Below are 10,275 nucleotides of genomic sequence, written 5' to 3' on the forward strand. Positions count from 1 at the left end.
CATGCACAACACATCAATAACAGTTTCTATCTCCTCGAGGTGTGAAGTAGTGGATCGGTTATGGCTTGTACTAGGATCACCATGAGGAGAGTGTGCAACCTTAAGTTCATTTTTTTCCCTCTACACACACATCCCTTTGTGCAAATGCTATTACTTTCACACACTCAAAAAGACATCACCTCTGTTTTCATGTGCTCTCTTTCCATCACTAGCTAGCTTAAGCAAATTCTCATTCTCAACCCAAGGCACCTCCCATAGTTTAGATATGGGTAAAACGAACACCTCCACAACATTTGGAATTGGTGGCAATAGGACAGGGTGCATCAGAAGAGGAACTATAGAAAATCATTTCCTACCAAGACATAGGCAGATTCATATTAAAAGATAATGAGAAGGAGTTGCTCTAGAATTGGGGTATGACACTCCTAATACATGCACCAAAAATCCCCCTTAGTATGTCTATGATAGAGCAGGTGGTGGATACCATCAATCTTGACACTGCTACAATAACTATCAATGATAGGCAGATTCAATTAATTAATGCAATAATTTCACACATTTTTAAACTACCATGTGATTAAAAACGAAAGCCTGTACGACTAAGAAGATCCGATAGAATACTTATGGATCTACAATGTGGGGTACAAAATCAAATGAAATAAAGTGAAATTATTAAAAATAAGACTAAACCTTTAAAAAAAAATCCTACGATCGTTTATTGAAATCAGTTTGAGAAAGTATCGCAGTAGTCGCTGATGAGTTTCGTTAATGTCCGCCTCTGTAAACAGTAGACCTGCGGAAGAGAGGGAGAGGAGAGTGCTCCCAAGCGCCCAGGGGCATGCCTTGCTGACGCTTCTTGGAAGGTGTCCATCTCCTCAAGCTTTCTGCTCCCTTTAACTAGTTATGAGAGAACTCTTTCTACATTAGGTTACATAAGCAATGGATACAAAGAAGTCATTGCTTTCAAAACAAAAAGCAACAAATTAATGCAGTCTTGTGCATAATGTAAACAAAGCCACTGGTAGTACAGTAACCTCTGCTAATAGATTTCTGTAAGCAATTCGGCTGAAGCATTTTCCACATTGGGCAAGCCCAATTCACAGCATTGCCATTCCATAATCTTGCTGCAATTACTGCTATTGGAACATAAACTAGCCTCGTGGAAAGAAACGACACTTTCCTATAATTCCTTGCACATCCACATCTGTAGGTAACAAAGTCCTGAAAGCATGGAGCATGCTTGAATGATCAAGCCAGGAAAGCAAATGATAGCACATTGAAGGTTGAACACTGCTGGTAGACACCTACCACATAAAGCTACACACAAATTAACACATTGTACTTCAGGGACAGGCAGCCGACATAAGAAAACCAGCAGCAATGGAAATCAAGGCATATAACATTCCCACTGTAGGTAAACACAAACAACTGATACCAATTTCTATGAAGATAATAACCTTCATCAGAGAAAAATGTCAAAGCCGCCGAACAAAAGACTCTCCAAGGTGATGTGTGTGCATGTATATCTTACATGTGAATCCATGAAATCTGAATGACATATAAGGAAATGGAACCTTACCCTTTACTGATGGAAAAGGCTAAGAGTAAATAGTTTGTCAGCTTTTTTATGTTTCCGATAGAAAGTTCCCAATGGCAAGCTGGCGCATATCAGCGAGAGTGGAAGGGATAGGCAGACCATACTCTTCTAGCAAATGAGCGAGCCTCCACTCCTCCATGGCCTCATAGTCCGGATGTGAGAATCGAGGATAGTGCAGGAGCATCTGGAAAATGGAAGGCACGGAAGCGGTGGTCACTCCAAATGTGGAAGGGTAAGGCACTCGCAACCTGGGAGATGAGCAAGTCTCGTGTTGCTGCTCCAAATGAAACAGATGCTGCTGAGAATTTGAGCGTTTCTTTTCTGAAAGAAGCTTCTGGACAGACTGCTCTAGGGAGGAGACACGCTCCAGGAGCTCACCATAGCCAGAACTTGGGGAAGGGTTGCAGATGATGATGGCCTGACGTCGTCTTGTGTGTGTGTCTGTCGGCACAGTATTCGATTGGTGGTTGTGGGTGCCATGCAGACGAGGAGACTGCTACAATTTGCATCGACTGAACTGAGCAGAGCCGCCCCTTTTTTTGTAATATGGTGTGTATGGCCCATGATAGGCAGCTGGTAGGGAGTGAGCGTAGAGAGAAAACTAGATGTCCACAAGTTTCTAATGGCTGCATGGGAGATAGAGAGAGAAGGTACGCCACAGCAGTGACTACAGATGTTGAGAGAGAGAGAGAGAGAGAGAGAGAGAGAGAGAGAGAGAGAGAGAGAGAGAGAGAGAGAGAGAGAGAGAGAGAGAGAGAGAGAGAGATGGCTGCATGGGGTTGGGCTAGCGGCTATAGCAAGAGAGAGTGTGGTGTGGGCACTGGAGTTTGGTAGAAAGTGTGGGGTGACAGCTGAAAAGAGAGAGAGAGAGAGAGAGAGAGAGAGAGAGAGAGAGAGAGAGAGAGAGAGAGAGAGAGAGAGAGAGAGAGAGAGAGAGAGAGAGAGAGAGAGAGAGAGAGAGAGAGAGAGAGAGAGAGAGAGAGAGAGAGAGAGTTCAGTGGGTGGGCGCATGCAGACGACACCCCCACTGCAGTTGTGTTTGACTAGATGGGAGAAGCAGTGTAGCTGCTACGCAATTACAGGCAGCCAACTGATGAGAGAAAGAGAGAGAGAGAGTGAATGTGTTTGGCGGCTAAAGCTAGGGTAGAGAGAGATCCAGGTTGTCTATGGGTGTGCTGCCATTTGGCCAGAGAAGGATAGAGAAGAGACGTTTCGAGTAGTTTGGCCGCGACTGCTCCCGTGTATGATGCCGCGGTGCTGTGGATGCACATTGGGAGGTGTCGGAAGCGGCAGTCAAGCGTCGGTGCACACGTGTGGGCAACAATGTGTCACAGCCCGCCTGTGTATGCCTTTTTCACCCTGGAGTTTTTTTTTTTATAAAGATAAACAATTTACCTTGAATGTTTTGAGCTGCTAAGGGTAGTTTCCTACAAAGGCAATTCTCGTTGACCTCAAGTTTTGGGATTATTCCTACATCTCCAACAACTTCAGCTTATTACTTGAGGATCTCTTAGAAAATCAGACGTCTAACATGATTGCTTTCTCTATACAATCCTGCAATCTTCTCTTAGATGTATATTTAGATGAACAATGGGATAATTTTACAAATGTATCCAACAACAAGAAAACACAGTTTCTCATATCCTCGTGTATAAGAAGCTCCGAATAATTGCTTGCAATCACTAGTTAGATTTTAGTTCAATTGTGAGAATCCATAAACCATTAATAATATTAGCACACTTATGATCTTCTAAGATTAGAAATCACCTACGTATAAGACAATTTTGAATAGAAAGCGTTATTTTCAAGGAAAGCATGACTTATCTATGATTGGGGTGATATCCATAGCTAAGATTGTTGCAAACTAGAGACCGTAGCCATAGCTCTGATACCACTGCTACAGACGGGAGTGTGGAGAACCCTGCAAAATGCCGAGAATCGTGCACTACGGACCATAAACGATAAATATTGCATACCTGGAAGATCCACCAGCACGAAATAGAAGTTGTATGTGAACATAGAGAGATAGCGAGCGAGAGAGAAGAAGAGAACATAAGCAGGCGCACCTCCTAGGGCGGAGTGCTACGCCTGGCACGGTGAGAGGGGAGGGAAGAGAGAAGAGAAGAAGACACGAGCACTGGGTGCAGTCTCCCCCCGTGCAAGAGTGACCATTTCCCTCTTGCACGTATTTCATTTATAGATTTCTTGAATGGTCAAATTGAGTACAAATTGGCCGGCCGGTCATAAATGGCCAAAGCTCATGAAGAGCACTTGAATAATAAAATGTACATAAAATATGATATATATCCTTTGCAATAGCCTAGCTCTGTCAAGCCTTTTCCACCTCTCAGCTATCAATTCCATAACAGTACGATGGTTTCACATACCATTCTAAAAGGAGTCATACCAGTGGTATTCTCATACGTGTTTAATGCATTTGGAATAATATGTTGTTGAATTTTGATGCCTGATGGAGAAAATTTTAATCAATATCTGAATAGTATCATTTATGAAATGAGTGAAACTATCTCTAAACATATGATATGTTCATATATAAATCAAGATGTGGACTTGGTTGCATTATTAGGGAGTGCCTTAGCTTCTACCCATTTACTGACATAGAATGTCGCCATAATTGTGTACTTGTTATTTTTTTCGTGTGACTTTCTTAAATAGCCCCATGACATCCAAAACCCATTCCATGAAAATCCTTATTAGATTTGGGTGCCCAGAGAAAAATAAAAAAGCAAGCAGACTACCTACAAACCACGAGAACCAGCTCCACAACCCAAAGGCAGGAAGAGAGTGCAACCACCTAAGACTAAGTGGGTGTGGGTGCCAAAGAAGAGACCTAAAGAAAAATAACCAACTAAGTCAATTTACAAGTGCATACCAAAGGCAAAACAAAGTTAAATAAATCAAGCAAAGTGGTTTACAAATGGGTGTCAAAGCTTCAACAACCACCAAAGCAGTAACCAGTCTCTCAACAATCTGATCAAACCAACAAAGATGGTTGGTTTCCAAGGACTATCAAAGAGCGATCACAATTCCTCCAAGATATTATTTTCAAGAGAATTAACCAACAAGAAGCCTCAACATCGGAAACTATTCCACTCAAGACTCTCCTCTTGCACATCATAGTGTTTTGAATTGCATTGACATCACAAGCATGGTAGAGCCCATCACATCTATGCATAGAGACAACTTACTAACCCATGCGCTACACTACCTGGGCTACACATTGTCATCTTGGAGGACTTCAATTAGGAGGAGGGGAGGCATTCTAAATACAGACCCAATTAAATAGAACCTGCTAGAAAAAGTGCAATATTTGAAGTATTTGTTTGTCGATGTGTGGCTTTTTTTGTAAAATCACACGTCAACAAACAAAATTTCTCATGGATTTTTGCAAAATCCGTGAGAAATGATCTTATAAGTAAAGAGAATGGAGAGATTGTAATATGATAGCCCCTAAATGTGTGTAAATAGTATAAATATCAGCAAAAAAAGTCAAAATGTTGCAATTTCTACTCTTTTTGTGTGTGTTTTGGCCAAAAAGTGATCAAAATGGAGCGATCCACAAAGATATGGCCAACAGTATTATTATTGTGTGTTTTGGTATTCTTTGGATTGGATTTCTATTTTTTGGATTGATTATGTATTTTTTTAATTTTCCTTTTGAAAAGATAAAGAATAATAAATGAGTTGAACACTTATGATAACTATTCGAGGTTGGTAGTTAGAGTTAGTTTAGATCAGATTGAGAATTCATATCAAACAAGATTTGAATGAATGTAAAGACTGTAATTGAAATATAGAATGAACTTGAAAATGATATCAAGGACACTAAAACTGGCGACTAGAACTGGAATGTATTCACATTATGGTAAACCAAGACAACAATGTGGGCCAAGTCTGCTTAGATCTTGATTAGAGTTACAAGAGCATAAAGAGCCCCAAGATGCAATATACAAGACAATGATAGTGAGAGTGCTAGTGCTCAAAGACAGATCCTCATAAAACAAAGTAGTGAGCTAGCCCTGTTTATAGCCTTCGGACTAGAACTCTTAACTAATTGTACATTGTACTGGTTATCACAATAATTGGACGTGGTAATTACCAATCCAGCCAACTCAGCCACCCATATTATTTCTATTTGGAGGTTTTTCCCATCATTCACATTTCCTACCCCCCTTTATTTGAATTTTGGTGTATTTCCAAAATTTTATTAGAGTATGATCAAGTAAGGGGTATCAGTCCACCTGACTTTCTTCTTTTTATCTGGAGCCTTCTTTGTTGGGGTCTACTGAGTACTGTTGTTGGCGCACTGGGAGCTACTTAGTTTTCCTTCCGGATTAGCTGATAAAGGGCCTCATGTTCAAGTTGGTCCTTGCATGCCATTTTCATTTCAAACTCAAGGTGTGAGGGAATTCCATGTTTTAGTATCAAGGTCATACAAGGTTCTCTTCCTTTGGTGAGTCTAGCCTTGGCCAGGTTATGGCAATATGAGGTTGTATGCATCTAGCCTTCAAGGAGTGACTAATTGCATTTGAATTTGGCTTCAAAGAGGATCTTTGCCATTTCCCTAAACTGAGGCTCAAAGACTGCTCAATTGGCCCGCTCATTTTTAGAGAGTTTAGAGGCTTTAACAGTGAGTTGAAGGAGTTGATTAGTGATCTTTAACTTGGAAAATCTAAATATGCCATTGCCCCAATATTAGCTTGAAGTTTTGCATATCTTTTAATAGATCATCTACCTGATCTTTCTTCAGAGCATCATCCAAGCAAGATCTGATTCCAAGTTTTCCATTCAATTGTAGCTCCTTCCTACCATTCACTCAGCTCATCCACAATCTTGATGTTTGTCTGCTGATCAACTGGTATGGGATATGTTGATATAGAGCAAAAAATAATTTGGGGATTTCCTTAATAAGTAAGGCATTCATCAAAACTAGATAATCAAGAGCAAATTATTAGGGCCAAAAACGCTCAAAAAGGGATGTGTAAGGAATTGGTTAACTTACTAATTAGCAAAGCCATTGATGATCAAAACGGCTCCAAATTTTTCCATTTTGGTTATTTAAAGCATATCTACGCAATTTAAAGAGTATCTAGGTACATATTTTTAAATATTAAAAAATATATCATTTTCTTCACATTCCTTTGCGGCTCACCTCAAAATTTATTCTCATTTACTTCACTTGGTGGCAGATAGTTGTTTCAACTTTTAAATCACTCAATCTCTCTTTTTTCTCTCTGACCTTTCACGAGCTTTCTCTCTTCCTTTCTGATGTTGAAAGATCTACTACTATGTTATCTCCATTATACTTTTTGTGTGCTCTTCATTACAATGAGTAATACATCTTCCATTAGTGATAACCGCAAGTTTCACTTGAACATTAAGCTAAGACAACAATATGCTACTATGCAAAGTGTCTATCAAAGACCGGTTACAACTGTAAATGAAGCACAACAATTTTGCAACAAGTGGAAGAAACACATTGATATATGGACAGATTGGAGCTTGTATCCAGTAGATCCCAGTACTGGAAGGTATCCATCTTTTCACATGCCTCGTGATTTGATGAGATTTTTTGGAGATGGGGTTGATAGCTTACTAGGATATAGCTCTAGGCTATCTCATTTACACATTGATCATACACATTATATTCAATATCTCAAAACTGCTTTGTCTTTGAATGCAACAAGAATTGTAAAACTTGAAAACCAAATAGTGTCTCTAAAACAAGAAAATCATTAGCTTGAGACTTTAAAAGAAACTCCAATAGGATTAAGAGCACAAGTAAAATGAATGAGAGATGTAGTAAACTTAACAGAAGGTTCTGGGCAAAGAAAAAAAAGGTTAAAGATTACTAGAGAACATGTGACCAGCCTTTTAGGATTTGATATGTCCAATGTTCAAGAAAGGGTGAGATTCTTGAATAAGGTAATGAACAAGAGTGACATTTTAAAACTTTTGAAACTTCTTAAAAATAGAATCCAAAAGAAATTGGTATATCAAAATTTACTGAAAGATATGGGTTTATTGGTCCAACCTTCTCAAATGCAAGAAGTTTGTGACACAGTGGGAGTGAGTAGAAGGGGTTATATGGCCATCTCTAAAACCTTGTTCCAGGTCCTTAAGAATTACAAGATTAAAGCTTTTGGATTGCCTAGGCCTCACAATGTTGGGAAAGTAAGGACTCTATTAAACGAAGAAATACCCGAACATTTTGGAGAGTACTATCAAATAGAAGGAACGATGCCATACGAAAAACAGAGAAAAAATCTTCTTTTGAGTATAATGTTTTTAATAACATTCGGATGAGTATAAAAAAAGTTCAATATGCTATAGTGAGTTACTATAACATGCGAGAAGTAGATTGTGAAGGAGAGCTTATATTTGTTATGAAATTGGATGAGGCTCCAATTTAGAAATGTCAAAAAATGGAAAGAGTATCCATGTCCCTAATGAATAGAGCATTGGATTATAGCCAGGGTAAGCTTGATTCCCCATACCACAAAGAAAGTATCTCGCTCTTGACGCATTGAATCCTACAACATACCCAAATATTCTAAGTGCTGCAGCTCTCTCAAGTAGCATGATCTTGTTTGCATTATTTTGAAGGGGAGTGTATCCCAGAAACCATGACAATATCTTCAGGGAAAATAATGGCAATTCAAGATCTTCATAATACTGCGTGTGAAAAGCATAGAAGGTGGCACTATCCAATGTAGGCATGTAGTGCATGAGAGAGGAGGCATACCTTCTTAAATTTCCCTCTATTTATTTCCCTCTCGAGCCTTTAGCTCTCTCAAGAAAATTGTCTTTGTCAAGGAGTTCAATCTACAAAACAAGAAGTAATGAGTTCAATATGCAAAACAAGAATCTACCTTTTGTAACTCATCCTCGACAATGACTTTTTCTTGAAGGACATTGCATGATCCAGTCATCTCTCTTTTGTCAACATCCTTTTCAACTTCCTTTAACTTAAAGTCTCTGCCAAAAGATTGGATTCCAAGCTCAACAAGCCTCTTCCCAAAATCCTCATCTTTGAGAGAAGGTTTCTCCTCTTCCACGCTTTTCATGCATAGAGCAAGTGCATCAAGAGCAGGAAGAAATAATTTATTAGATGTCTATAGATCAAGTGCCAAAAAATTTGACTTTTCTTCTGTGTCAATAAAATCTTTGACCATCTTAGAAGCTTCAGAAATGGTTGCAATACAGTAGTCCTCCTTGATATTAAGCAGACATTGAATATGATGGAGAGGGATGTACTCTTTTCCATTGATATAGAAGTAGGGAAGGTTTGGAACAGTAAGTGGGGCCTTAGATATTTCTACCTCCTCTATGGGCTCATCAATGACAATACTAGCTCTAAATTGAGCCACATCAAAATTTGAACTCTCCTTCTCCTCAGCTACAACATCAATTTCCTCCTCCTCTAGAAATTCACTTTTCTCAAGCTGCAGGACTGTGGAAACATTTTTATTTGTTCCCTCTTTGTCTGTATCTTTCACTTCATCACCTTTGCCTTGCATATCAACTTGAAGGAACAAAAAGAAAAGAAAGGCAACTTCTTTTGGAACAAGGTTGCAAGGCTTTGAATTTACATGACAAGAAATGGTCGGTGGGCAAACAAAAGAAGTCTTCTTGGAAAATATTCCTAATCTCCTTGTTACTCTGCCTTTCTCAATTGAGTTGGTAGTAAATTCAATTAGATGACAATAAGTCTTGTCATCCAACACCAAACAACTACCCTCTAATGCCTCTTCAAACATCCTTGAATTCCTCTGACAAAAAGTCCTTCAATTTGTCTAGCATAACTGCAAGATCAAAAAAAGGATTAATTTTTTCATATGCCTTTGAGTACACTTCCATGTCACCACCATCCATGACAGGAACCAAGAGCTTCTCACTTGGGCTCTCCTCTAAAATCTCTTCACGACCTTCACCAATAAGATTCATGTTTTGGTTGAAAAGATTGGTACCAAACTTAAGACTTTGCAGCAAATTTGGCACCAAACTTCAAAACCTAACGATGCAAAACAAGCTTGAGAAAGACTACAACTATATCCTATGCGTCGTGCAATATGGTTAGGGTGTCAAGCATAGTGAAAAACTAATATCCGAATAGCGTGATATATGTATGAATCAAACTTTGCAAGCACCACCTATCAGGTCGTGCAGGACTGGTAGAGATGGCGGATGGAAAAGGAGGGAGAGGAGACTAGACCGATGTTGCGGAGAGCCCCTAGGAGGATATGTTGCCTTGAGGATGTATAAATGGATAGAGAGGAATGGAGTTGAGGTCAGGGAATGAGAGTTCTTTGAATTCTTTGAAGGGGTTAGAGGAGTAAGCAAAATAATATGTAAGAAGCCTTAGCGTCACAAAAGTCCTTAGGTCTAAGTCCTTCAACACCTCCTACTCACGTCGTGCAGCCGGAACAAGTTATAAAGCACTAAAAAGGGCTATAAAAGTCGTTTGCGTATGTGTAATCACGCCATAAAGGATTGTCGTAGGGTGTGGGAAGGGAAAGAAAATGGCAAGGGTCAAGCTTAATATAGGGGTCCAAAAATGACCGTTTGTGACACGTGTTACCCATGCACACGTGGCATAACTCCAATGGTAATTGTACGGATGGTCGGAGGTATAAAAGGTGTAATGAAATTGGCCT

The 10,275-nt window shown here is 39.5% G+C and overlaps 1 pseudogene; it reads right to left on the minus strand.

Annotated features, from left to right (window-relative positions):
- Positions 1 to 724: 724 nt before the first annotated feature.
- On the minus strand, positions 725 to 9,565 carry LOC147429090 (uncharacterized; annotated as a pseudogene).
- Positions 9,566 to 10,275: the final 710 nt, after the last annotated feature.

This window comes from Adiantum capillus-veneris, chromosome 22, assembly GCF_014529385.1.
Source record: "Adiantum capillus-veneris isolate H3 chromosome 22, ASM1452938v2, whole genome shotgun sequence".
NCBI classification, from domain to species: domain Eukaryota; kingdom Viridiplantae; phylum Streptophyta; class Polypodiopsida; order Polypodiales; family Pteridaceae; genus Adiantum; species Adiantum capillus-veneris.